The following is an 11,379-nucleotide window of genomic DNA, read 5'->3' on the forward strand; positions in this document are numbered from 1 at the left end:
AAGGAGAGACAGCATGTGGTCCAGTATGAAGGCGCACCATCGTCGAGACTGGGTACGGAGAGCAGCTGTTTGGCGCGCTCTGACTCCGATAGTCCAAAAGACTTTTGAAGGTGAGTTTCCAGCGATCTGTGTTTATCCTGTTCAGGTGGATGTTCAAGCAGACTTACCACAGTCATTGCTGTGGAAGTACTGAACAACACTACCACATTAAAAATCTGGTGTCGTCGGTGAATTTTCACATCGTGAATTGGGCTCAGCTTGTACAAACCAAGCAACAGCATTTTGCTCGCAAACCTCTGGCAGTTTCAAGGCGACTGCATTGGTCTATTATTGGTTCAATAACTCTGGAATCGTCGTAGAGCATTGGGGTCACCAATGTAGATTTTCACGAATAAAACAAAGTGAGCCGTTTTATGTATGTTTAAAAAAACACACATTTTATTGAACTCCAAAATCTGAACACAAGGCACCTTATAAAAGCCCTTTATATAACTACATCATACCTGCGTCTTAAAGTGAAACCCCAACACAACGGCAGTGGTTGTGAATTATGTACATTTCCACCAATTACATTACCCTACAGGAGAAATAGATTCCTGGGTGTGGGTGACACTTAGCCACGATCCCAGTTATGTGAAATTATAGAGCAATATCCCTGCACAGATACAGGCCATTTGCTCCAACGAATCCATACCAACCCTGGTTTGCACCCTGTTGGTCCCAATTTCCTGTGTTTGGCTCATATTTCTCTAAGCACTGCCCCTGTATTTAACTATCTAAGTACTTCTGTAATGATACTATTGTACCTCCCTTAACCAATTCTTCTGGCAGCTTGCTTCATAAACTCACCACTTTCTGTGTGAAAATGCTGTCCCCCAGCTTACTTTTCAACCTTTCCCCTCTCATCCCATAACATAGATAGAAAAAGGGAAGAGGTCCTGAAAACAGATTTTTTTCATGAGTTAGGAAAGAAGCTGAGAGTAGGGCCTCAAGGGTAGTAATCTCAGGATTGCTGCCTGTGCCATGCAACAGTGAGGATAGGAATAGAATGAGGTGACAGATAAACACGTAGCTGAAGAATTGGAGTAGGGGCAGGGATTCAGATTTCTGGATAATTGAGACCTCTTGTGAGGCAGGTGTGACCTGTACAAGTGGGACAGGTTGCATTTGAATCCAAGGGGGACCAATATCATTGCGGGCAGGTTTATTAGAGCTGTTGGGAGTGGTTTAAACTAATATGGCAAGGGGATGGGAACCAGTATGATAGAGCTGAGGATGAGCCAGCTAGTTTACAAGTAGATGATAGGTGTAAAATGAATGTAAGGAAGGACAAGCTAATGATTGGGTACAAATGCAGACATACCAAAGAGTTTAATTGTACCACAGAGGCAAAATTCAAAAGGGCAAGGTATGCAGGATGAAGGAGCTTTATTTAAATGTGCTTAGCATTCGGAATAAGGTGGATGAACTCATGGCATGATTAGCGATTGGTTGGTATGATGTTGTGGACATCACTGAGTCATGGCTGAAAGAAGGCTTAACATCAAAGGATATACTTTGTATTGAAAGGACAGGCAGGAAGGCATAGACAGGTGGCCTGGTTCTGTTGGTAAAAGATGGAATTGCGTCTTCAGAAAGAAGAGACATAGGGTCAGAGAATTTTGAATCTTTGTGGGTGGGGTTAAGAAACTGCAAGCATTAAAACCCATTATGGGAATCATATACAGGCCTACAAATAGTAGCCAAGATGTGGGGTTGAGTTTGCAAAGGGAGCTCGACAAGGCATGTAATAAGTGTAATGACATAATTGTAATGGGGGACTTCAACATGCAAGGTGATTGGGAAAACCAGGTTGGTGTAAGATCACAAGAGAGGGAACTTGCTGAATGCCTACGAGATGGCTTTTTAGAGCAGCTTGAGTGTAAGCCTCCTTGTGGAAAGGCTATCTTAGATTGAGTGCTGTATAATAATCCAGATCTTATTAGGGAGCTTAACGTAAAGGAACCCTTAGGAGGCAGTGATCATAATATGATTGAATTCATACTGCAATTTAAGAGGGAGAAGCATAAGTCACATGTATCGGTATTGCAGTGGAATAAAGGGAACTACAGAGGCCTGAGAGAGGAGCTTGCCCAGATGGATTGGAGGAGGATATTGCCGGGGATGACGGCAGAGCAGAGGGAGCCGAAGTTTCTGGGAATAATTCACAAGGCACAGGATAGATTGGTCTCACGGAAGAGGAAATTCTCAAATGGCAGGGCTAGGCAACCATGGCTGACAAGAGAAGTTAAGGACCGCGTAAAAGCTAAGGAAAGGGCATTTATGGTAGCAAATGTGAGTGGGAAATTGGATGATTGGGAAGCTTTTAAAATCCAACAAAGGGCAATTAAAAAAGCTATAAGAAGGTAAACGATTAAATATGAGGGCAAAATTGTCAACAATATAAAGCAAGATACCAAAAGTTTTTAGTTATATAAAGAGTAAAAGGGTGGTGAAGGTTGATATTGGACAACTGGAAAATGATGCTGGTGAGATGGTAATGGGGGGACAAAGAAACGGCAGACAAACTTACTGGGTACTTTCCATCAGTCTTCACTGAGGAAGACACAAGCAGTGTGCCAGATGTCCATGAATATCAGGGAGCAGGAGTGAGTGCCATTGCCATTCCAAAGGAAAAAGTGCTGGGCCAACTCAAAGGTCTTAAGATGAATAAGTCACCTTAATGTGGACCAGTTGGACTACATCCCAGAGTCCTGAGAGAGGTTGCTAAAGAGATAACAGATGCATTGATCATGATCTTTCAAGAATCACTTGATCTGACATTGGCCCAGAGGACTGGAAGTTTGTACATATCACTCCACTCTTTAAGAAGGTGGGAGGCAAAAGAAAAGACACTCTTGTCTATTAGCCTAATCTCAGTGGTTGGGGAAGTGTTGGAGTCCATTGTTAAGGATGAGGTTTTGGGGTACTTTGAGATTAATGATAAAATAAGTCGAAGTCAACATGGTTTCTTTAAAGGGAAATCTTGCCCGACAAATCTGATTGAATTCTTTGAGAAAGTAGCAAGCAGGGTGGACAGAGGAGAGGCAGCGAATGTCATTTACTTGGATTTTCAGAAGGCATTTGACAAGGTGCCACACCTGAGGCTGCTTAACGAGATAAAATCCTATGGTGTTACGGGTAAGATACTGGCATGGATAGAGGAATGGCTGACAGTCAGGAGGCAGCAATTGGGAATAAAAGGGGCCTTTTCTGGTTGTCTGCCAGTGACTAGTGGTACTCCTCAGGGGCCAGTATTGGGACTGCACTTTTCACATTGTTAATAATTTGGATAATGGAATTGATGGCTTTGTGAAAGTTTGTGGATGATACAAAGATAGGTGGAGGAGTAGGAGAGGATCCAGAGGAGACTCAAAGGTCTTAAGATGAATAAGTCACCTTAATGTGGACCAGTTGGACTACATCCCAGAGTCCTGAGAGGGGTTGCTAAAGAGGTAACAGATGCATTGATCATGATTTTTCAAGAATCACTTGATCTGACATTGGAGTAGGAGAGGATCCAGAGGAGGTTCACGGGGTTCACTATTCTGCCAGACTGCCTTCATCGGTTTCCATAAGAAATTTAAGACTCTTGGTGCATTTTTGTAGATGTTGTACACAACTCCATTTGGCCCTGGCACTGAGGCAGCCTTTGCCCACTCTACTACTTTTATTACCTCACTATACCTGGGGGGGCTAACGTCAAACTGCTGATGTGGAGGGTGGATGGGTGGCTTATCCGAATGTATTGAGATGTGTTCAACTCTCCGGCTGTTTGAGTATCTCAGCTTCAGATGATCTACCAACTCTTCCTTTGACATCTTATGAGTTCCATTCTTCTGCTTTGTGAAAATGCTTTTCACAAACTTATAGGGTTCCTATAAAATTGTGTTCGAGTGTGTTCTTTGTTTGAAGCCTGAGGTCTTCCGGCCTCCTTAGAGTCGACAGTTGTGCCTTTTGTTCTGCCTGCAGGATGTTGATTCCTTTCCTCCGCTCCATGGTTGATTTTCTTCACTGTTTCTTCAGTTGCCATCTCTCCTTAATATCTCCTTTTGTCTTCTTGATTTGGGCTGTGCTGGCAGCTTTGTCTTAATTATTTTTCCCAGTCCAAATCTTTTTGCTCTGTAGTTGTACAGGGGGTCACCCATCTTCTCGATTCTCTTCTTAACTGTGCCTTTTAAACCGCTGAGGAGTCTGCGTAGATCCTCATCAAACATTGCCCACTCTTTCCTGCTGCAGGCTTACGTCCATTTCACACATGGCCTTTTTCACTTGCAGCTTCTTTTCTGCTGGCTGGCCTTGTCTTCCTTGTGAGCCAAAATCTTCAGTGCTTTCGTGCTATTCTGGGACGGTGCCTGGGTTACTGATGCTCTTTGGGCTTTGGGTTTCATCCTGCCACTGAAATTCATCTGACTTACTTGTCCTTACCCTCATGAAATATTGGTCAATGCACGGTCACAGTCTTGTCTCCTTCAAGCACTTCATCCTGCCCTGGTGAATCTTCAGTCCCCGAGCTGATGTTACTTTACAAATGCAACTCTAGACTGTGCTTCCTGCTGATGTCACTGACTCAAGTACTAAGTTTCTCATAGTCGAAGTCATGTCACGTTCTGTTACTGGAATATCCATCCTTGAGTCATCTTGTGCCCCCGCTCTTGCTGGCTCTGGAGGTATTTTTCTTTTTGTAGTTCTTCTAGCCATCAGTAGTTGACCCCTATATGCTACTAGGGCAAGAGGAGTCTGCTGCCAAGGGTAGCCAGCCCATGGCAATGCCAGTGGGGTCTTTCCAGGATGTCATCTGTCTTTCCCTGGTTGTCAGCTGCTCTTTCACAGCAGTCACTAATGACTCAGATTTATAATTTGAGCTCATAGGAATAGACGTTTCAATCCCTTTGATAAGCAGATCCTAACTCAGGTCATAGCATGGAGATCTTGAGGTGGGGCTTGGTGGGTGCAGATGCTTTCCAGGGATCATCAGGTGGACATGCCCTGTCTTAGATGTTTCATCAATTTAATCCCATTACTTCCTCCACCACCATAGCTTGCCTTTGCTTTTGTGTTGAAGACTTTTGCCAAATGAGACTAATTGAGCCTGTGCCAAGGCCTCCCCTTCCAGAACGCACCTGGCCCAGCATGTCTGCAATCCTTTGCTTGTTTTACTGACTCTGCTGGACACCACTTTCTCCCCGTTAAGGTGCTGGGTGCAGTATCCTGGACAACACCATCATGGGATTCCAAGAGAGTCATCTCGAGCCTCACCTTGGCACCTTAGGAGTATTGGGATCGCTACTTTTCACATTGTTTGTCAATGATTTGGATAATGGAATTGATGATTTGTGGCAAAAGTTGCAGATGATACAAAGATAGGTGGAGGGGTAGGTAGTGTTGATGAAGCAATGCAATTGCAGAAGGACTTAGACAATTTGGAAGAATGGGTGATAAGGTGGCAGTGTGAGAAATGTATGATCATGCATTTTGGTAAAAGGAACTATTATTTCAATGGGGAGAAGGTTCAAACATCAGAGGTGCAGAGGGACTTAGGAGTCCTTGTGCAAGATTCCCAGAAGGCAAGTTTACAGGTCCAGCCTGTGGTAAAGAAGGCAATGCATTTGGCAATTATTTCAAGGGGATAGAACATAAAAACAAGGAGATAATGCTGAGCCTTTATAAGGCAGGAACAGGGAGATAGGGGATCTGAATGTGTGGCTGAGCAGCTGGTGCGGGAAGCAGGGATTTAGATTCTTAGACCACTGGGATCTGTTTCGGGGCAAGGATGAAAACAAAGGGGACGGGTTGCACCTTAACAGGCGGGGGACCAGCATTCTGGCAGGCAGGTTTACCACTGCTACTCGGGTGTGTTTAAACTATGTAGTGGGGGGAGGAGAGGAAATGTAAGGATGGAGTTAAAGGGAAAGAGAGAATAAGGAAAGTTAGGAAAGACAACAGAATTAACGGAGCAGAAAGCTCAGGAAGGGATTGGAGAGTATGGCCAAATGCAATTGGAATCGATGTGAAAGGTGAGGGGAGTAATGGATTAAAAGTATTATATATGAATGCACGATGTATAAGAAATAAAGTGGATGAGCTTGAGGCTCAGTTGGAAATTGGCAGTATGATGTTGTAGGAATAACAGAGACATGGCTGCAAGAGGACCATGTCTGCAAACCTTTGTCTGTTTTATGGGAAATGAATATTCAAGGGTATACATCTTATTGAACGGACAGACAGGTGGGCAGAGGGGGTGGGGTGGCTCTGTTGGTGAGGAATGAAATTCAGTCCCTTGCGAAGGGCAACAAAGAATCTGGAGATGTAGAGTCAGTACGGATAGAACTGAGAAATTGGATAGCAGTAACAGGATCGGTCCAAGTCAGCATGGATTTACGAAGGGAAAATCATGCTTGACTAACCTTCTGGAATTTTTTGATGATGTAACTATGAAAATGGACAAGGGACAGCTAGTGGTTGTAGTGTACCTGGTCTTTCAGAAAGCCTTTGATAAAGTCCCATATAGGACATTAGTGGGCAAAATTAGAGCACATGGTATTGGGGGTAAGGTACTGACATGGATAGAAAATTGGCTGGCAGACAGGAAACAAAGAGTAGGGATTAACAGGTCCCTTTCAGAATGGCAGGAGGTGACTAGTGGGGTACCGCAAGGCTCGGTGCTGGGACCGCAGCTATTTACAATGTATATTAATGATTTAGATGAAGGGATTAAAAGTAATATTAACAAATTTGCAGATGACACAAAGCTAGGCAGCAGTGTGAAATGTGCGGAGGATGTTGAGGTAATGCAGGATGACTTGGACAGGTTGGGTGAGTGGGCAGATGCATGGCAGATGCAGTTTAATGTGGATAAATGTGAGGTTATCCACTTTGGTGGCAAGAACAGGAAGGCAGATTACTATTTGAATGGTGTCAAGTTAGGAAAAGGGGAAGTACAACAAAATCTTGGTGTCCTTGTTCATCAGTCACTGAAAGTAAGCATGCAGGTACAGCAGGCAGTGAAGAAAGCTAATAGCATGTTGGCCTTCATAACAAGGGGAGTTGAGTATAGGAGCAAGGAGGGTCTTCTGTAGTTGTACAGGGCCCTGGTGAGACCACACCTGGAGTATTGTGTACAGTTTTGGTCTCCAAATTTGAAGAAGGACATTCTTGCTATTGAGGGAGTGCAGTGGAGGTTCACAAAGTTAATTCCCGGGATGGCGGGACTGCCATATGTTGAAAGATTGGAGCGACTGGGCTTGTATACACTGGAATTTAGAAGGATGAGAGGGGATCTGATTGAAACATATAAGATTATTAAGGGATTGGACACGCTAGAGGCAGGAAACATGTTCCCAATGTTGGGGGAACCAGAGGCCACGATTTGAGAATAAGGAGTAGGCCATTTAGAATGGAGTTGAGGAAAAACTTTTTCACCCAAAGAGTTGTGGATCTGTGGAATGCTCTGCCTCAGAAGGCAGTGGAGACCATCTCTCTGGATGCTTTCAAGAAAGAGTTAGATATATAGATAGATATACTTTATTAATCCTGAGGGAAATTTGGTTTCATTACAGCCGCACCAACCAAGAATAGAGCATAAATATAGCAATACAAAAACCACAAACAATCAAACAACAAAATGCAAACTATGCCAGTTGGAAAATAAGTCCAGGACCAGCCTATTGGCTCAGGGTGTCTGACCCTCCACGGGAGGAGCTGCAAGTTCGATGGCCACAGGCAGGAACGACCTCCAGTGCCGCCCAGTGTTGTATCTCGGTGGAATATGGCCGAAGTCCAGCAGTAAAACGTTCAATATCCGGTCTACAAACACGTTCCTCGATCGTAATATGACTCGGATTGCACCATCCATTGTTAACCAGAACAGTAAGCACCCAACTCCTTTATGCTTACCGCTCTTAGTGCACTTCCGGTCAGCCCAAGGGGGATTGGGGGGCTCTTAATGATAGTGGAGTGAAGGGATACGGGGAGAAGGCAGGAATGGGATACTGATTGTTGATGATCCACCATGATCACAGTGAATGGCGGTGCTGGCTCCAAGGGCCGAATGGCCTACTCCTGCACCTATTGTCTTTGGTCTATTGTCTATTAAGACTCTAGTCAGGCCACACTTGGAGTATTGTCAACAGTTTTGGGCCACATAGCTCTGAAAGGATGTGTTGTCAATGGAGAGAATCCAGAGGAGGTTAACTGGGATGATTCCAGGAATGAAGGGGTTAACGTATGAGGACCATTTGGCAACTTTGGGCCTGTACTCACTGGAATTTAGAAGAATGCGTGGGGATCTCATTGAAACCAACCAAATGTTGAAAGGACTAGGTAGGGTGGATGTGGAGAGGATGTTTCCTATGGTGGGTGTATCCAGAACTAGAGGGCACAGCCTCAAAATTGAGGGGCAACCTTTTAGAACAGAGGTAAGGGGGAACTTTTTCATCTAGAGAGTAGTGAATCTGTGGAATGCTCTGACATAGATTGCGATGGAGGCCAAATCCGTGGGTATATTCAAGGCAGAAGCTGATCATTTCCTGATCGGTCAGGGCATCAAAGGATATGGTGAGAAGGAAGGTGTATGGGGTTGAGTGGGATCCCAGATCAGCCATGAATGGCAGAGCAGACTAGATGGGCTGAATGGCCTAATTCTGTTCCTATGTCTTACAGTCTTACCCACTAGCTTTGGATTCCTTTATCCAGAGTCAAAGACCGTGACCATCCACCTTATTATCTACTCATTATTTTAAACATTTGTATAAGATCACATCCTTATTCTCCTATGATCCATGGAATAAAGACCTAGTCTGGCCAGCCTCTCGACATAACTCAGACTCTGTAGACCTGGCAATTTCTTTGTAAATCTTTTGTGCTCTTTTCAGTTTAACCTCATATTTTATATAACAGGGCGACCAAAATTGTACACGATTTTCCAAGTGTGGTCTCTCCAATGGCTTATACAACTGCAACATAATGTCCCAGTTCCTATACTCAATCCCTGACTGATGAAGACCAACATGTTAAATGTCTTTTTAACAACCCCATCTACCTGTGATGCCACTTTCTACAGACTATGCACTTGTACTCTTAAGTCTCTGTGTTTGATTACATTCCCTAGGCCCTGCTATTCATAGTATAAGACCTATGCTGGTTTGTCTTTCCAAAATGCATAGGTTCACACTTATTGGCAGTGAAATCCATTTGCCATTCCTCAGCCCACTTTCCTAAATGATCAAGATTCCCTTATAATCTATGATAACCTTCTTCCTATCAACAATACTTCCTATTTTCGTGCATCTGCAAACTGACTGATCAACATCTAAATCAATTATATACATACCAAATAAAAAGGGTCCCAACATTGACCCTTGCAGCATACCACTAGTCACTAGCCTCTATTCCAAGAAATAACCTTCTACCACCGCCCTCTGCTATTTTGAATCCACCTAATTAGCTCCCCGTGGATTCCATGGGACTTAACCTTCCAGATCAATCTTGTCTAAGGCATTGCTGAAGTCCAAGTTGGCAAATGTCCACTAGCCAAGCCTCATCCAGCATTTTAATTAATTCTTCAAAAATCTCTAAACGATTCATAGAAATGGCAGTGACTAAAATCTCCAGGACCGAAAGATTATGTCTCTAGTAGTTTCATATCCTCTGCAGGATAGCTGAGGTAATATAGTGTACAGCTCTCACTTCTTAACATTGTCCTTCCAAGGGTCTGATGCACTCTTCACCCTCTGGAGCCAACACATCCACAATAAACCATTGATCAGATTCTTAGGTAACTGTTGAATTCAGCTCAATGTACTGCCTCCTTCACAATGTCAGATGTAAAGTCAGAGTCTAAGTCAATTTTATTATCAAAGTGGATATATGTCACCATGTACTAGCCTGAGATTCATTTTCATGCAGGTATATACAGAAAAATTAAAAAATGCAATAGAATTTATGAAAAAATATAGAAAAACAAAGACCAATAAACAACCAATGTGCAAAAGAAGACAAATATTGCAAATATAAAATAATACTGAGAACGAGAGTTGTAAGGTTCTTGAAAGTGAGTCTGTAGGTTGTGGAATCATCTCAGAGTTGAGGTGAGTGAAGTTATCTATGAAGGTTCAGGAGCTTGATGACTGTAGGCAAATAACTTTTTTTCTGTAAATGTGGGAGGGCCTGTGATAGCCTGGGCTGCATCCACCATTTTCTGCAGATGTTTCCATTCCTGGGGATTGATGTTTCCATACTAAGCCATGGTGCAACCAGTCGGGATTCCCTCCACTGTCCATCTATAGAAGTTAGTCAATGTTTTAGATGACATACCAAATCTAGATAAACTTCTCAGAAAGTAAAGGCGCTACCATGCCTTCTTTGTGATGACACTTACATGCTGCTCCCAGGACAGAACCTCTGATATAATAATGCCAAGAAATTTAAAGTCACTGACCCTCTCCCCCTCTGATCCCTAACGATTCCTTCTGTAATCAATAATTATCAGCTCTTTGGTTTTGCTGACATTGATCATAAATCATACAACATAGGAACAGAATTAGGCACTTTGGCCCATCAAGTTTACTCCACCATTCTATCATGGCTGATTTATTATCATTATTATTATTTATTTATTTATTATTATTTTATTATTATTATTATTTATTTATTATTCCACTCAACCCTATTCTCCTGCCTTCTCCCCATGACCTTTGATGCCCTAATTAAGAACCTATCACATTCCACCTACCCAATGAACTGGTCTGCACAGCTGTCTGTGGTAATGAATTCCACAGATTCACCACCTGGCTAAAGAAGATTTTCCTCATCTGTGTTCTAAATGGATATCCCTCAGTTCTGAGGCTTGAGTGAGAGGTTGTTGGTGTAAACCCGTAGTCTTTTCTATATCTCTTAACTTTCCCACTTGGCACACATTATTGACTTAAAGATTTCCTGCACTACTGTTCTCTTATTGAGAATGCCTCAGTATCACTCCTGGACAGAAGAGTAACAACTCCCATCTCATCATTACTCTTTTACTGAGGCATACACCTGTAACCTACACTTCCTTCTCTGTCATCTTAAAACCTGGGGAATGACGTGTACATATTCTTAGATCCTTGCCTACCTACAGACACAACACATTGGCTGACCATGTCAGCTATACCAAACAGTGAAGAAGTAAGCAACTGTAAAAATTGCTAAATACAATTCTTTGTGCATAAGTGCAAATTATTTCTTTCTTTCCCTGCTAATACCCCTCAACTTAAGAAGATGTTAACACTTTGCTGGTGCAAATAAAAGCGAGGAAGACAGCATCAAAATGAATGAACTAAAATGATGGAAGTTGGTCTTCCT

Source organism: Mobula birostris, chromosome 4 (assembly GCF_030028105.1).
Source record: "Mobula birostris isolate sMobBir1 chromosome 4, sMobBir1.hap1, whole genome shotgun sequence".
NCBI classification, from domain to species: domain Eukaryota; kingdom Metazoa; phylum Chordata; class Chondrichthyes; order Myliobatiformes; family Myliobatidae; genus Mobula; species Mobula birostris.